The sequence below is a fragment of the Brassica oleracea genome, chromosome C5 (assembly GCF_000695525.1).
Source record: "Brassica oleracea var. oleracea cultivar TO1000 chromosome C5, BOL, whole genome shotgun sequence".
In the NCBI taxonomy this organism is placed as follows: Eukaryota; Viridiplantae; Streptophyta; class Magnoliopsida; order Brassicales; family Brassicaceae; genus Brassica; species Brassica oleracea.
The window spans coordinates 32,783,282-32,797,647 of record NC_027752.1 but is presented as its reverse complement, the minus strand read 5'-3'; the positions used below and the strand labels follow the sequence as shown (position 1 = coordinate 32,797,647).

The 14,366-nt window shown below is 30.7% G+C and overlaps 1 long non-coding RNA gene across 3 annotated transcripts; it reads left to right on the top strand.

Moving 5' to 3' along the window:
* The first annotated feature begins 701 nt into the window (after positions 1-701).
* LOC106292749 lies at positions 702-2,596 on the top strand. 3 transcript variants are annotated; one of them, XR_001260239.1, is made up of 7 exons: positions 702-1,121; positions 1,205-1,356; positions 1,460-1,542; positions 1,704-1,741; positions 1,826-1,904; positions 1,990-2,098; positions 2,291-2,596. It is a non-coding gene; the product is annotated as an uncharacterized LOC106292749 (long non-coding RNA). The 3 variants fall into 3 exon arrangements; XR_001260240.1 differs by having other exon boundaries at positions 703-1,121; positions 1,850-1,904; positions 1,990-2,596; XR_001260238.1 differs by having other exon boundaries at positions 703-1,121; positions 1,990-2,596.
* The last annotated feature ends 11,770 nt before the right edge of the window (positions 2,597-14,366 follow it).

Here is a 14,366-nt window from a genome sequence, read left to right as displayed (position 1 = left end):
AAAATATAAACATCAACATTTTGACAAACCATCTACTAGAATTACTAACAAAATACAACGAACTAATGATGAGATGTCTTTCGAGCTGGTAACACATGAGCTGTTTAAATTCAAATTAGTCTATAAAATAGAACTTCAAATGCCGTTCCTTCTGTATACTGTCCACATGGTACTTAACAGAGTATACGTATGTTCTCTAAATAAAACATCTACTTGACTTTATGTTTAAATTCCAATTAAATTAACTTTGTTACGAATATCGGTTTTTTATTCTACTTTTATCGAATCGATTAGTCGTAACCACTTATGATATTCCACTTTGAACTAATCAACTTCAAAACAAAGGAATATATTATGGTCCCTAACCACTATCAAATGAATATCATTTTCTTTCAACATATTTTCATATTCATATTTTTGAAATATTTTCTTTACTGAGACCGTAAAATGAATTGTAAATTCATTTAAGATAAAACATACGAACTCAGCGCGTAGCGCTGGAATACCACTAGTATATATTATAATAAAGTTGGTTTGCCTCTCATGTGTTCACACCAAGGAAGGGTGGGCTTTTTGGACAGGTGGCAGAACTTTTCGTCGCTGTTTAATAATTTGGACTACGTGTTTTTTTTTTGTGATCAAATCCATGGGCTTTTTGCTTAATTGTCCAAAACGCCCAAATTATTTAGGGTTTGTCCAATTTGAGCAGGTGGATTTAGAGAGTCAGACGTAGTGGTTCTTCACATCTCACCGACCCAGATGGTCGTCTTTGTAACGTCACTTGGAAACATTAATCCAAGCATTAACGTTTTCTGCACGACTCCTCCCACTTTCTCGAATTAAATCGACCATAGCATCCTCTGAAGTAATGCCCTGAAGCTTCGCATATAAATGGCTTTGTTGCTTGGGATGAACAGTCCTATCAAAACAAAATCCCAAAGGTCTACCTCTGTCAAGCATCAAATCCATCAATGGTGAATTCATCTATTATTCTTGCTGATTTAAAAGCTGGAAGCTGTTCAAACACCGTCAAGGTCCGTCTCATCAGATTCGGAGAGGCAAGAATTGTTAAGAACGGTGGTCACCTCAGGGGTGTCCACATGCTTCTCCTTAACGAGAAGGTAAATTTATTTACTCTGTTTTTTTCAGTCGATTTTGATTCAGGTTCCATAGCTTAATACTTTCAAAAATCTCTTGAGGGAAGGTGGGATGTATGGTATTGATGTCGCTGGAAGCACGTTTCACTACGAAGGTTTATCGAGGTCACGGAAAAAGTGACCATCCCAGCAGAGAAGTTTCGTTTTCAAAAGTATAATCAACTCATGGCTTTGGCTAACACCAACTTCGATTTGGCTGGTTTGTATAACAATTTTGAACTCATACTTTAACTGTATGTCCTCCATTTAAGCATATTACCCGAAGATGCTCCTAACATTTATATTTGCAATGTTTGTTGCAGACATCATGGGCGAAGTTAGTTGTATCAACACTGTTTTCGATAATGAAAACCATTTCATTCATCATAACAATCCAATTAGACAGGTACAAAACCAGCCAACTGATCTATCTTAAGTTGTTTAGTATTTTGTTAGTTTGATTAGGTGAGTTCACTGATAGACTAGAACAACTATGCAGAGCTCATAGTGTGTGTTTAATAAACTTGATTAAGAAATCTGATCGCAGTCAGTTTGATTGGATCGCAGGAAAGACGCATCTCTTTCTCTCTGCAAATAAAAACTGGGTTAGAACCAGCGACTATAGCTTCTTTGTGCTTACTGATAAGTTTGAAGTTTCACTCATTTATGAGACTAAACCTGTGATTCAGTTACATATAATGGAAATATTTCAGAACAAACTCAGGATGACTTCAATGCTTGGTTAGATATCTCCACTCTAAATCAAATGTATGTGAAAGTTTATATATTTTTTTGTTTTCTTATCTTATTGATGTAAGAGATGGTAAAGAGTGCATTTTTCTCTGTTGTGCAGAAGAAAAATTGCAACTCTGGAGATGCAAATGAATGTAAATCGATGGAAGCTATAATCAGAAAATAGAAACTTGATTTTGGGAAGTTTTCTCTTTGAAAATATATGCGAGGTATATTATACTCTCTATTTTGTGAAGCCTGCTCTAGGGCTTAGCTTATTATACGTTTTGTGTTCTGAAAGTATTATATAATTTTGGGGTTCCCGGATCTTTTCTGCTTGTAATTCATGCCATCATGGAGAAGAGAAAAGCATACTCATCTGGTTATTGATCTTGCGCTGACTAATAGATTTCTGGTTGAAGGTGTAATCAAAGTTTTCAGGATGCCATGATGTATATCGATCCATAGGTACCTGCACGGCCTGCACTGCAGTTTTTTGGAGTCAATGGTTCGTGAGCCTCCAGTTTATGAGGTTCCAGAGTGTCCCCCGGTGACAAGGAGGTATTCGATATAAGAAGCTCAATCGGGCGATTTCATTGAGTTTTTTTTTCCCTTGAAAAAACATATTATATAGTTGGATGTGTAACTGATGATTTTTGCAATTGTTTCTAGACGAGATCATGATGAGGCATTTTGAGATAATGCAATTGTAAATAGTTTTTAATCAATGTTTTAGATTGTTTCCATATATGTGATGCCATGAAGCTTTCTTAATATAAGAGAGGCTGAGGGACTGAGAAAAAACAGATTAGAAACCTTAGACATTTCATTAGATCTAAGTATTGCAAACAACTCTTTGATTTTCTATACACATTTTTGTGGATTAAAATTATTTGGACATAATCAATGATTTTGCAAGAATCTCAAGAAGCTTCTTGAATGTTTTCTCATATTGCTACTTGAATATGGCAATAACTCAACATTCACATTGTTTTTCTTTACTTTTCTACTACACTTATGAAAGAAGTTCATGATGCCTCTCATTTGACGATTTCAAAGCCAACTACGACAGGAGAGATTTTAAGTTGCAACTAATTATGCAGTTCAACTCTCATCATACTGTTTCAATCAAATTTGGTCTACAATAACTACGATTATTTGAAAGTTAAACAACAGTCACAACGTGAAACAGATAACAAAACTTAAACCTAAAAACATCACAAGACGTTCTAATCCATCCGGGTAGGGTGAATGGGTGATAATTTACAAACGTCCACATAAAAATTACGTATAAAAAGAAACAACTTAAATCTAATCTTTATTCCAAAATTTAAACGGAACTTGCGCATAACTTTTAGCAAAGAACTATCAAATAACTTCCAGAAAACGAGAATATAATTGTGGAAAATTAAAAAAATACTACTACTTCATTAAATAAAATAATAAAAAACAGAGTATGGTTTAATCGTTTGATCTAAGATAACATGTAAAATTCACTAACTATTAAGTTCTGACCCGTTTCATTTATCTAATGGTTTGATAGCCAAAACACTTAAAAACACATACATGTTACAAGAAATTACGGAGAATTAACTCAGTCAATAATTACAGACAAGAACACTACCATGCATAAGTTGAAACGTTTAATACAATTGCAAATTCCACAATAATATAAATTAGACCCTCCAGCTAGAACAAAAACTCAGACATTATCAATACAAAATTCCAAGATGAACGGAGCTCACCCCCTATCAACACTCGCAGAACTCTCTCAAGACATCCAAGGCGATATCAAGAGTCACACGGTCATTAAGAACTACCACGCCTCATGTCATGCAATCATGCCCAATACTGGCCAAAGAAGCTAAAGGACAACCATATTTACAGGAATATGACCATCAAACTGTTGCCCAAAAAAAAATGACCATCAAACTATTATCCATCCATCCAGATGCTTCTTTGACAAGGTATAATTATTACATGGAGTTCGTGTTAAAAACTCAAGTGTTACTCAACCACTTTAAAAGCAACGAAAGCCACAATACTATGCCATCCGGAAAACATCAACAAGAGGTACGAGAAATGCTACTTTTCAAGCAAATGACTAAGTTTGTATACTTTATTTGAGTCATGGACATTGCCTTTTTTACATAACATTAAGCATCAGATCGTCGCAACTTTTCGTATTTCAGCAAGAACAAATATTTGTTAATTTATGATGGTGACAAATATGTAAATAATCTCACTCTCTTTATGTTTAATAATTGACTATTTCTTCTTATTCTCAACGATAATTTATTACGTAAAGTGTTTCAAAAAGAGTTATTCTTGGGTTCACCCCTTAGGGTGAACTTTTAGGTTCACCAACCAATAAAAAATTATCATTTTAGATTTAGTATCTTTTAATTAAGGAAACCAAATAACTTGGCAAATTATATTATCTTTTCAAAATAAAATTTAAAAATAAATAAAAATAATATATAAAAAACGAATTCAAAAAAAAAATAATGTTGTCAACAAAACACTAAACCCTAAACTCTAATACTAAAACCTAAACTCAAATCCTAAATCCTAAATCCTTGGGTAAATCCTAAATCCTTGGATAAACCCTAAATCCTTGGGTAAACCCTAAATCCTTGGGTAAACCCCTAAACCCTTGGAAAAATATTAAACATGTTGTCAACAAAACACTAAACCCTAAACTCTAATCCTAAACCCTAAACCCTTGGGAAAACCTTAAACCCTTGGGTAAACCCTAAACCCTTAGGTAAACCCTAAACCCTTGGAAAAACACTAAACATTTGGATAAATTCTAAATTATAAATCTTAAACACTAAACTCTAAATCTTAAAAATAAATATTTTTTTTTTAAATAATCTTTTTTTAGAACTATTGTTATTTTTATTTATTTAATTTTTTATTTTTTATTTTAAAGCATAATATAATTTGGCAAGTTATTTTGTTTCCTTAACTAAAAGATACTAGATCTAAAATGACAACTTTCTATTGATCTAAGATACTAGATTTAAAGGTTCACCAACCAATAAAAAATTATCATTTTAAATTTAGTATCTTTTAATTAAAGAAACCAAATAACTTGGCAAATTATATTATCTTCTCAAAATAAAATTTAAAAATAAATAAAAATAATATATAAAAAACGAATTCAAAAAAAAAAATAATGTTGTCAACAAAACACTAAACCCTAAACTCTAATACTAAAACCTAAACTCAATTTACATTTTCAATACATGTTTTATTAACTAATTGCAAACTTCAAAAAACATAATTGCACTAATTAGATTTTAATTGGTTTAAAATAATGGGAAAAAGATAATCACAAAAAAATATGCAAATTTAATGTGTTTTATTAAAATGTGTGAAAATTCTAAAATATGTAACATTTTGAAACAGAAGGAGAAATAAACTCAAGAAAATACAAAAAACAAAGCATATATCCATGAACAAAAATATTTGCTCGTCCATAAAAGCAAACACACAAAATTCTTAAAAATACAGTTACTAACGCAAAGAAAATAAATTCCTCACATATATTTCAAATAAAACATTAAATCAAAAAAAACAACCATAACAAATATTTAGCACAAATTTCCAACAACCATAAACGAATATATAACAAATATATCTCTTATATAAGATTAAAATTTCATTATTCTATTAAATTATGTTAACTTTACTAAATAAAAAAAATATAAACATTTATATTTTATAAAATTTTATTTTTATAAAATCAGCAAAATTACAAAATACAAAACAAAATATCACACTACTATCATTAACCGAATCCGAAAACACATTATCAACTCATTAGAAAACAAAACATACGAACCGGCGCTATGCGCCGGAATGCCACTAGTATATATATATATAATCTCTTGGTTAGTGGTTTACATTCTCTCTGTTGTCGTTATCGTCTCTACTTTATGCAAATTTACTTAAAATTCTAGTAGATCTATTATGAATTGACTGACCCTCTGGCTTTTATTTCAATAATTTAAGATGCTTACTCATTTTGGGTGAATGCTATTTGCGTTTCCTTTTCAGGTAATTTTTATACTATCTATATTCACGCATAAGTAGTTTACAATATATCACATATATATTCTCCACATTTTGTGTCTAGTTCCTAGTAGTGGCAGGTCAGTTTTTACTGTTTATTTAATATACATTTAAAATTTCTTTTTTATTTAATTTTATAAATCAATTGCCAAATCTAAATTGTTTTCTCAAAAAAAAATTCATTTCTTTTCTTTTCAAATACCTTAATCTTTTGATTTTTTTACGGCAATCCCTCAATAAAACGTCGAAGACAACCACCAACCTTTTATTTTCCTTCAATTACCCATTCATCTTTATTCTAATAGTAATCTCGCAATCACTATATTCTAATATTTACTTTATTTTAACCACAACGTGGTGGTTAGTGGTAGGCGAATTTTGGAATTACTAACTAACTATTACACTTCAATTTGTGGCCACACAGATATGGATCTATCTTACGTACCGCCTTTTTAAAGATTAGTCTGGATCTTTTCATGGGCCTAGGATACCCTCGAGGTTAAACAAAAAAATATATTTACTTCATTTTTCTGAAATAAAACTATTAAATATGTTTTAGTTCATTTGAGGTGTAGCACCCATTCGTTTGGAGAAAATGATGCTTTGACAAAGAAAATAAAAGATGTTTTCAAAGTGTTTGAGGAAATTATTTTGTTTGGAGATTCTAATTCTTCGGATACCAAAATAAACTTAGTGAAATGCAGCTTCTGCTTTGTCATTTTCCTTTGGTTGCGTTTTTATAATAGTACGTCGGATTAGTAAACTAATTACAAATAAATTGAAAGATACCATCTGTATTATTATGATTAAATCCACTGTTGATTTGCTTCCACTGCATGCGATTTTATCGATATATAGAGTATTGGTCTATTGCTATGTAGTTGGTCGTTGGGCCAAATTACTGTGATCACAATTGTCAATATTTAAACAAAGTCACTTTAATCGAGGGATCCTAAATTATTGGAGTTCTGTAAACGGTTTATATCTTTTTGTGTCAGTGGTAGTTGGAGCATCGATCATTTGTTTAGAAATTCTAATTCTGCTACCTAATTTAACTAGTGACTGTAATGAACTTTAACTTTACGTTTTTGGTCGTAGAATTTATATATTTTTTTCTAACCGGTTTATATGTTTTTGTAGCGTTTGTTGGAGCATCGATCATTTGTTTAGAGATTCTATTTCTGCTACCTAACTTAACTAGTGATCAGAATGAGCTTTAATTTTACGTTTTTGGTTTTAAAATTTAAGTTGTAGATTTATTTACGGGCAAATGTCCAAAATAGCACATTTCTATGTTTATATCACAAAAATAGCACTCAAAAACTAAAATGACCAAAATAGCACCTTTCTAAGTTTATATCTTATCCCCAAAACCTCATTTTTCAACTCTAAACCCTAAACCCTAAACTCTAAACCCTAAACCCTAAACTCTAAACCCTAAACCCTAAACTCTAAACCCTAAACCCTAAACTCTAAACCCTAAACCCTAAACTCTAAACCCTAAACCCTAAACTCTAAACCCTAAACCCTAAACTCTAAACCCTAAACCCTAAACTCTAAACCCTAAACCCTAAACTCTAAACCCTAAACCCTAAACTCTAAACCCTAAACCCTAAACTCTAAACCCTAAACCCTAAACTCTAAACCCTAAACCCTAAACTCTAAACCCTAAACCCTAAACTCTAAACCCTAAACCCTAAACTCTAAACCCTAAACCCTAAACTCTAAACCCTAAACCCTAAACTCTAAACCCTAAACCCTAAACTCTAAACCCTAAACCCTAAATCCTAAACCCCACCCTTTAACTCTAAACCCTAAGTTTGTGACTTTTGATAAAACATTAAGTGCTATTTTTGTGACTTTTGACATTGAGTGCTAATTTGGGAACAAAAACTTGATTTAGTGCTATTTTTGTCTTTTTCTCTAGATTTTTTCTTATATGTTATATTTTGATTTTTTTAAGTGACTTTAAATTACAAAAATGAGAAAACCTTATATGTTAAATTTTTTTAAACGACTTTAAATTACAAAATGAAGAAACCTTATATGTTACTTTTTTCTTATATGTTAGATCTTTTCTTATATGTTATATTTTGAATTTTTTAAAACGATTTTAAATTACAAAATGTAAGTTTTCCTTAAGCATACAACTAAAAACATTAAAATGACATGTATCAATTCAATGGTTGATCTGAATCCTTTCAAAATCATATGGAAGATAAATGTCAAAATAATTCAACTGTGGAAACAGTACTGTTCACTTTTTTCAAGAATGTGTTCGGTGGAAAAAAATAAGGTTTTTGTGTCATAATTTGTTTAATGTCCAATCCGATCAACCCATGATATATTAATTATAGTTTAGTTCCACAATTTTTAATAAAAATTGATCTGGTCCATCGGAAAGAAATTATTTAATAACAACAAAAATTTTGTATATGTATAAATAAAATGATCAAATATAAAAAAAATATCGATAATATATACAAATAAACTCACCATGCGCAAGACACATGTCTTATCCTAGTTATATATTAATTGCCATTTCATCCCTATATCTAGGATTATCTAGGCTTATTTTTTATTACTTTTTTCTTTTTTTGGTTACAATCATGTTTCCATTTCTATTTTTAATAGCTATTCGTTTTGTTTAATATAAATATTCAGTTTTATATTTTACATAATAAAAACATAGATTTTTTCTACATAATATGTTTTGAAAATTAAAAACATATATATTTCTATAAATTTAATTTATATTACATAAACTAAGTTTTAAATCTATACTCTATTTTACATTTATATAGTATAGTTCTATTTCTTATTCATATTGTAATTTTGTTGTGTTCTATACTATTTAGGAAATATATAATATAACCATAACTTTACAACATATATCTTTCCCTCCCTCTCTCTCACCTTCCCTCCCTCTCTTTCTCACTCTAACTACCTCTCCCTCTCCCTCTCCCTCTCCCTCTCCCTCCCGTTTGATTTGTTGTCTTTTATGGTTATATATAAATTGTTCTATTTGAAAATAAGAAAACATAATTGTATTATGTACCTTGTTATCGATAAAGCCAGCGCATGTTTCATATGTTGGTTGACTCGCGGTGAATGAGAAAAATATCTACTCATAAGCAAACCTGTCACATATCAAATGCTTATGGTTATTTTTTTTTAATTTTGATTCTTCCTATAGCTAGTACTCCAATTAACCCATAATAGACCAATCACCTCCGAAATAAAAACTGTAACGTTGGGATATAAAATACAATTTTTAATAATGTTCATTTGAAATGAAACTGCACTAATTTCTTTATATAAATGTTATGTCGTTCATTACTTCAAACACGCAACTAAGCTTCTTACGAAATTAAATACAATATATAGTTAGTTTATGACTTTTTCTTTCATGAATAATAGTTTTACCACTTTTGATCAAAAACTTTTGCTTTTCCTTTGTTTGTTTGATAGGATACCATTGTATTGTTGTTATAGAAATTTTAGAGTTACCATAAGAAAATAATGCACTAGTCAAAAGATAATATATATACAGTAAACTTTTTATAAATTAATACTCAATAAATTTGTAAATTTCATCGCTTCCGAATTGAACCGGTTCAAAAATGATACAAATCGCTAAGATAATAAGATAACAATTTTTAGATAAAATCCTATATATACATATAATCTCATTAAATCATAAATTAATAATATATATATACAGACAATATAAATACAAATAAACAATTTTATTTGTTTTTTTATATTTACAACTGAATTATCTCTATATTTTACTAATACTTTAATATATTTAATAAAATTTGGTAAAGTCCAGGGCCGGTTTTTTTTTTTTTGTCATCGGTCCAAGGCCGGCTTAAAGAAATTGTCAATGGATGCACACTTTGGGCCTAAGAAAAAAGGAGCCCATAAAAAAGAGTTTTAGTTAGTTTTGTTAAAGTAGCGACTATGTTTTTGAGTAAGGTTTAATGTTCTTTTTAAAACTTGTTTCTTACAAAACCTTTCTCTAAATTAGCAATTCACCATAGCCAATATTTCGTTTTTAGATTATTGATCTATGATCTATTATAAATTGCTATTATTATATATTTTTGTGTTCACACAATTTTCTTCTGGAAAACTGAGAAAAATCACTTTAGTTATGATACAATTTATATTTTGTCTCTGTATGTGTTTCTCCACATCAAACGTTCCTATATATCGTTTTAATCATTGACGTTCTGTATATGATTTAGTGTAGAGTGAATGGTCTAACTGAATTTAAACTTTTTTCTAATTTCAGGTTCACTCATTTCCTTGGAAATTCATATTATAAGGTAATGTTTTCTGGTTATTTGATATTTAGCTTAAATTATGACTGGGAATTACTTGTCGGGATATCAAAAAAGAAATTTTTTTTTTGCAGAATTGTTTATAAAATCTCAGAAAGGTTCTATGGATAAATTTGGGATATGAGAAAATGCTAAATAATAAAAATCATGAACCTGCTAGTAAGAGGATAATAGTACTGGATCAAATGATCATTTCAGCGGGCATGATAATGTGTTAGACAAATCTTATGTTGAAGGCTTGAATGTTCATGAACAAAAAAACTCAATCATTGATATATATGATCCTAGGTATTGGAATAACCTTGATAATAATATGGAAGATTTGTTAGTTGAAAAGAGGTTTAAAAGAGAAATGAATCTTGTGTTTCCCTGATATAAGAGCTCTAGATGTTTTTCATATGCTTATTATTCTAAGAAGTTGAGTAAAGGGGAAATTAGTGATAGAAATTGGTTGGTTTACTCTAAACATGAGGACATATGTTGCTGTTTTTGTGGCAAGTTTTTTAAATCTAATGTTTTATTAAGTTCGTTAGCTAATGATAAATCAAGAGAATGGAAGCATCTCAGTGAGAGGATTAAATACCATATTAAAAAAAAGTAGATCATATGACTAACATGAAAACTTGGAATGTATTAAAAGTTAGAATGGAGAAAATTGAAGGAGCGATAAAGGAGTACAAAAAAATTACAAAAGAAAAAGAGCGTTGGAGGCTTATTTTAATTAGAATAATTGTTAAAGTGAAATTTCTTGCTAAACAGAATTTGGCATTTAGAGGAAAAATGAAAAACTCTATCAAGATAACAATGATAATTTCTTAAGCTCTATTGAGATGATTGCAGAACTTTGGTAATTCAAACTCATAATAGACACATTCAAAGTCTAGAAATCCGTCATCATTATTTGGGTAATAATATTCGGAACGAGCTTATTTCTCTTTTAGCTCATAATGTTCAAATTTCCTTTGTATAAGTCATTAAAGAGGAAATTATTATTTTTTTGTAATTTTTGATTGTACACCCGATGCGAGCCACCAAGAACAAATGACTCTAGTAGTAATAAGTGAATCTGTAAAATAAAAAATAAGAGTAGAAGAGTATTTCTTAGAGTTTCATATGGTAGATGAAACATCCAGACTAGGACTATTTGAAAATTGTTAGATTCTCTAAAGTCTCTTACTATTGATGTTGGTAATGTGAGTGATCAATGTTATAATGGTGGTTCCAATATGGAAAGGAAAACATTAAGGTGTTCAGAAAGTAATTTTTTGATATAAATCTAAAAGCATTGTACATATTGTGTGCTTGTCATAGTCTTAATCTTGTGGTTAGTGATGTGGCTTATTCATGTGTAAAAGCTATTTCATTCTTTGGAAATTTGCAGTGTATATGTACATGCCTTGTTTAATTTCTTGTTCTACAAATAGATAGAAGATTTAATTTGACAATGTCCTTTTAAGAGTGAAATCTTTATACAATACTCCTAGGAAGAGTCTCAATCAAAAGTGTCAACGCAATTAGATTTCAAGCTCCACAAGTAAGGTCAGTTTTATTTGAACTATTTGAATCATGTGATGATGCTATGATAAAAAGTGATGATGAAAGCTTAATCATGTCATTTGATAATTTTGAATTGTTACTTGGCATGGTTATTTGGTATGAAATTATGTTTGCTATTAATTCTACACTCTCTACAATGCCCATAGACGAAGTGCTTCGTTTATTCGGTGAGTAAGAACTTACAAGCTAAATCTATATGCATTGATAATGCTTTGAAACAATTAGAAGGTGTAGTTCAATTCTGTGTTTGGAGAAGTATAGACATGAAGGGTTTACTTTTAGTTTAAGTATAACTCAACTTATTTCTCATGATATGGATGTTGATCCTGTATTTACACAAATGTTAAATCTTTTGGAAAAAAAAAACAGTTCGAAGAAACTCAGTTACATGAAAATGTACTAAAGTGTGAAGATGATTTTAGAGTTAATTATTTTTTAGTTGACATGGAAATAATTTGAGTCAAGAACATATTTGATCAAATGATGAATTTTAAAAGTGTTTTTGGTTTTTTATTTGATTTGAGAATATTAAAAGCATTCGATGAAAATGAAGTATGAGAACATTGTACTAATTTTCACAAAGGTTTTTTCATAGTAGTTGATATTTCTCAAATTACCCTAGAGAAACCTTCTCTCTCAAATAAGAGATCGGATTGTAGTACTTATGGATCGAATCCACATGGAGCGTGGTCACACAATAAACTATAAAAATCAAGATTAAGCAAGGCAAGTAATTATCAGAGATTAAATAGAAATAAATATGTAAATACTCGGTTGTAAGATATTGGGATGAAATCTAGACTTAGGGTTTCAGGCAAATCATAATTGTCAGTTATAGATGCTAAGGGTGTGTGATTAACCGTCCTAGAATTCGAATGCAATAGTAAAATATCCAGCTCTTGCTGCGAATCTAATCAAATGTTTAATCCAATATTCTTGCTCTCGCGTAAGAATAAGGAGGATTGTCGATCAATACTACATTGTTTCGATCGATACCTATTTAAACAAGCATTAAAGCCTAATCGATATGTTCACCTGGTGATTAAACCAGCTCTCGCATGCGCCTAACAACCTATCTCAACAAGATTATTATCACGTAATGAACTCACTTTTGTGGTTGTCTATTATCCTATGTTCAGGGTTCTAGTTAGCTATTATAGAACACAAGCAGTTAGATCAATTCTAGGAAGGATCTAATAAATTATCCTACCAGTACTATGTATCAATAATTCATCAAAACCTAAATAAAACCCTAAATCGAACATGATGATTACTTCGACATAATTAAACAAGACATAAAGAATGACTGAACAAAATTGCATAAATAGAATAAAGTAAGAGATATCGCAGTTCCAATACAAATATTTGAATGAGTCTTTGATCTTCTCTCAAAAAACTACTAAAACTAAAAGCTCTGTGAATATGTGTAAGGTGGTTTGTAAGATGTGTCTTTTGCGTAGACAATACCAAAAACTATAAATATTAGGTATAAAGTCGGCCAGGAACAATCTTGTAAAATGTGGGAATTTTGGGCTTGAGTCGGCTTGAAACAAGTCGGGCCCGTCTACTTGTGCAGGTGTCGAGCGACACCAAGGAAGAGGTGTCGATCGACACTAATTCTGAATGTCAGCTATGTCTTCTAGTTTCTTGAGCAGCTGCGAGTTTCCTCATCCATAAGATATAAAATGCTCTATAATTTCCACATTCCTCCAAAACATATTTGGATCTAAAAATACTCTAAATACAGACTCTAAAAAGAACTTATACTATGACTAAGTACTTTAAATCATTTTTATTCTGAATTGAGAATGTTGTAAATTAGTTTACGTGTTGTGTTTATAAAACCTAGCGAAGTTTTTGAGTTTGTTGAAAGTGTGGGTTGTTATCAAAATATTTTAATTATTTATCGCATTCTTTCACTACAAGAAAACAGCGATATTCTGACGGACATTCCGATGGAAAATGAAATCCTCGGAATATACCGAGGAATTTCCGATGAAATTCCGAGGAAACACAAAATTGGGTTTCCTCGGAATTTCCTCGGAATATACCGACGGAATTCCGAGGAAACTACAGTCCGTCGGAATATTCCGAGGAAATTCCGAGGAAAACTCTGTTCCTCGGAAAAAACCGATGAATTCCGAGGAAATATTATAGCCGTTGGAGAGCCGTTGGGGGATTTTACAAAATTCCGAGGAAATTCCGACGAACTAGTTTTGTCCGTCGGAATTCCGTCGGAATTTCCTCGGTATGTCGGCAGGATTTAAACTATAAATACAAGCACTCCTCTTCCTCTTCATTCACTTCATATCTTCATCCTCCCTCTTACTCTATTTACACACGAATTTGATTCATAAAAAATATGTCTTCTTCAAATTATTTTCGTTCTTGGATCGATCGACCTCATTTGGATCCGAACACGAGATTGCTTACGGAAGAATACCAACGAGGTATAACTGAATTCATGGGGTTAGTTCACCGACAACCGGAAGCAAAAACAGGTATGTTAAGA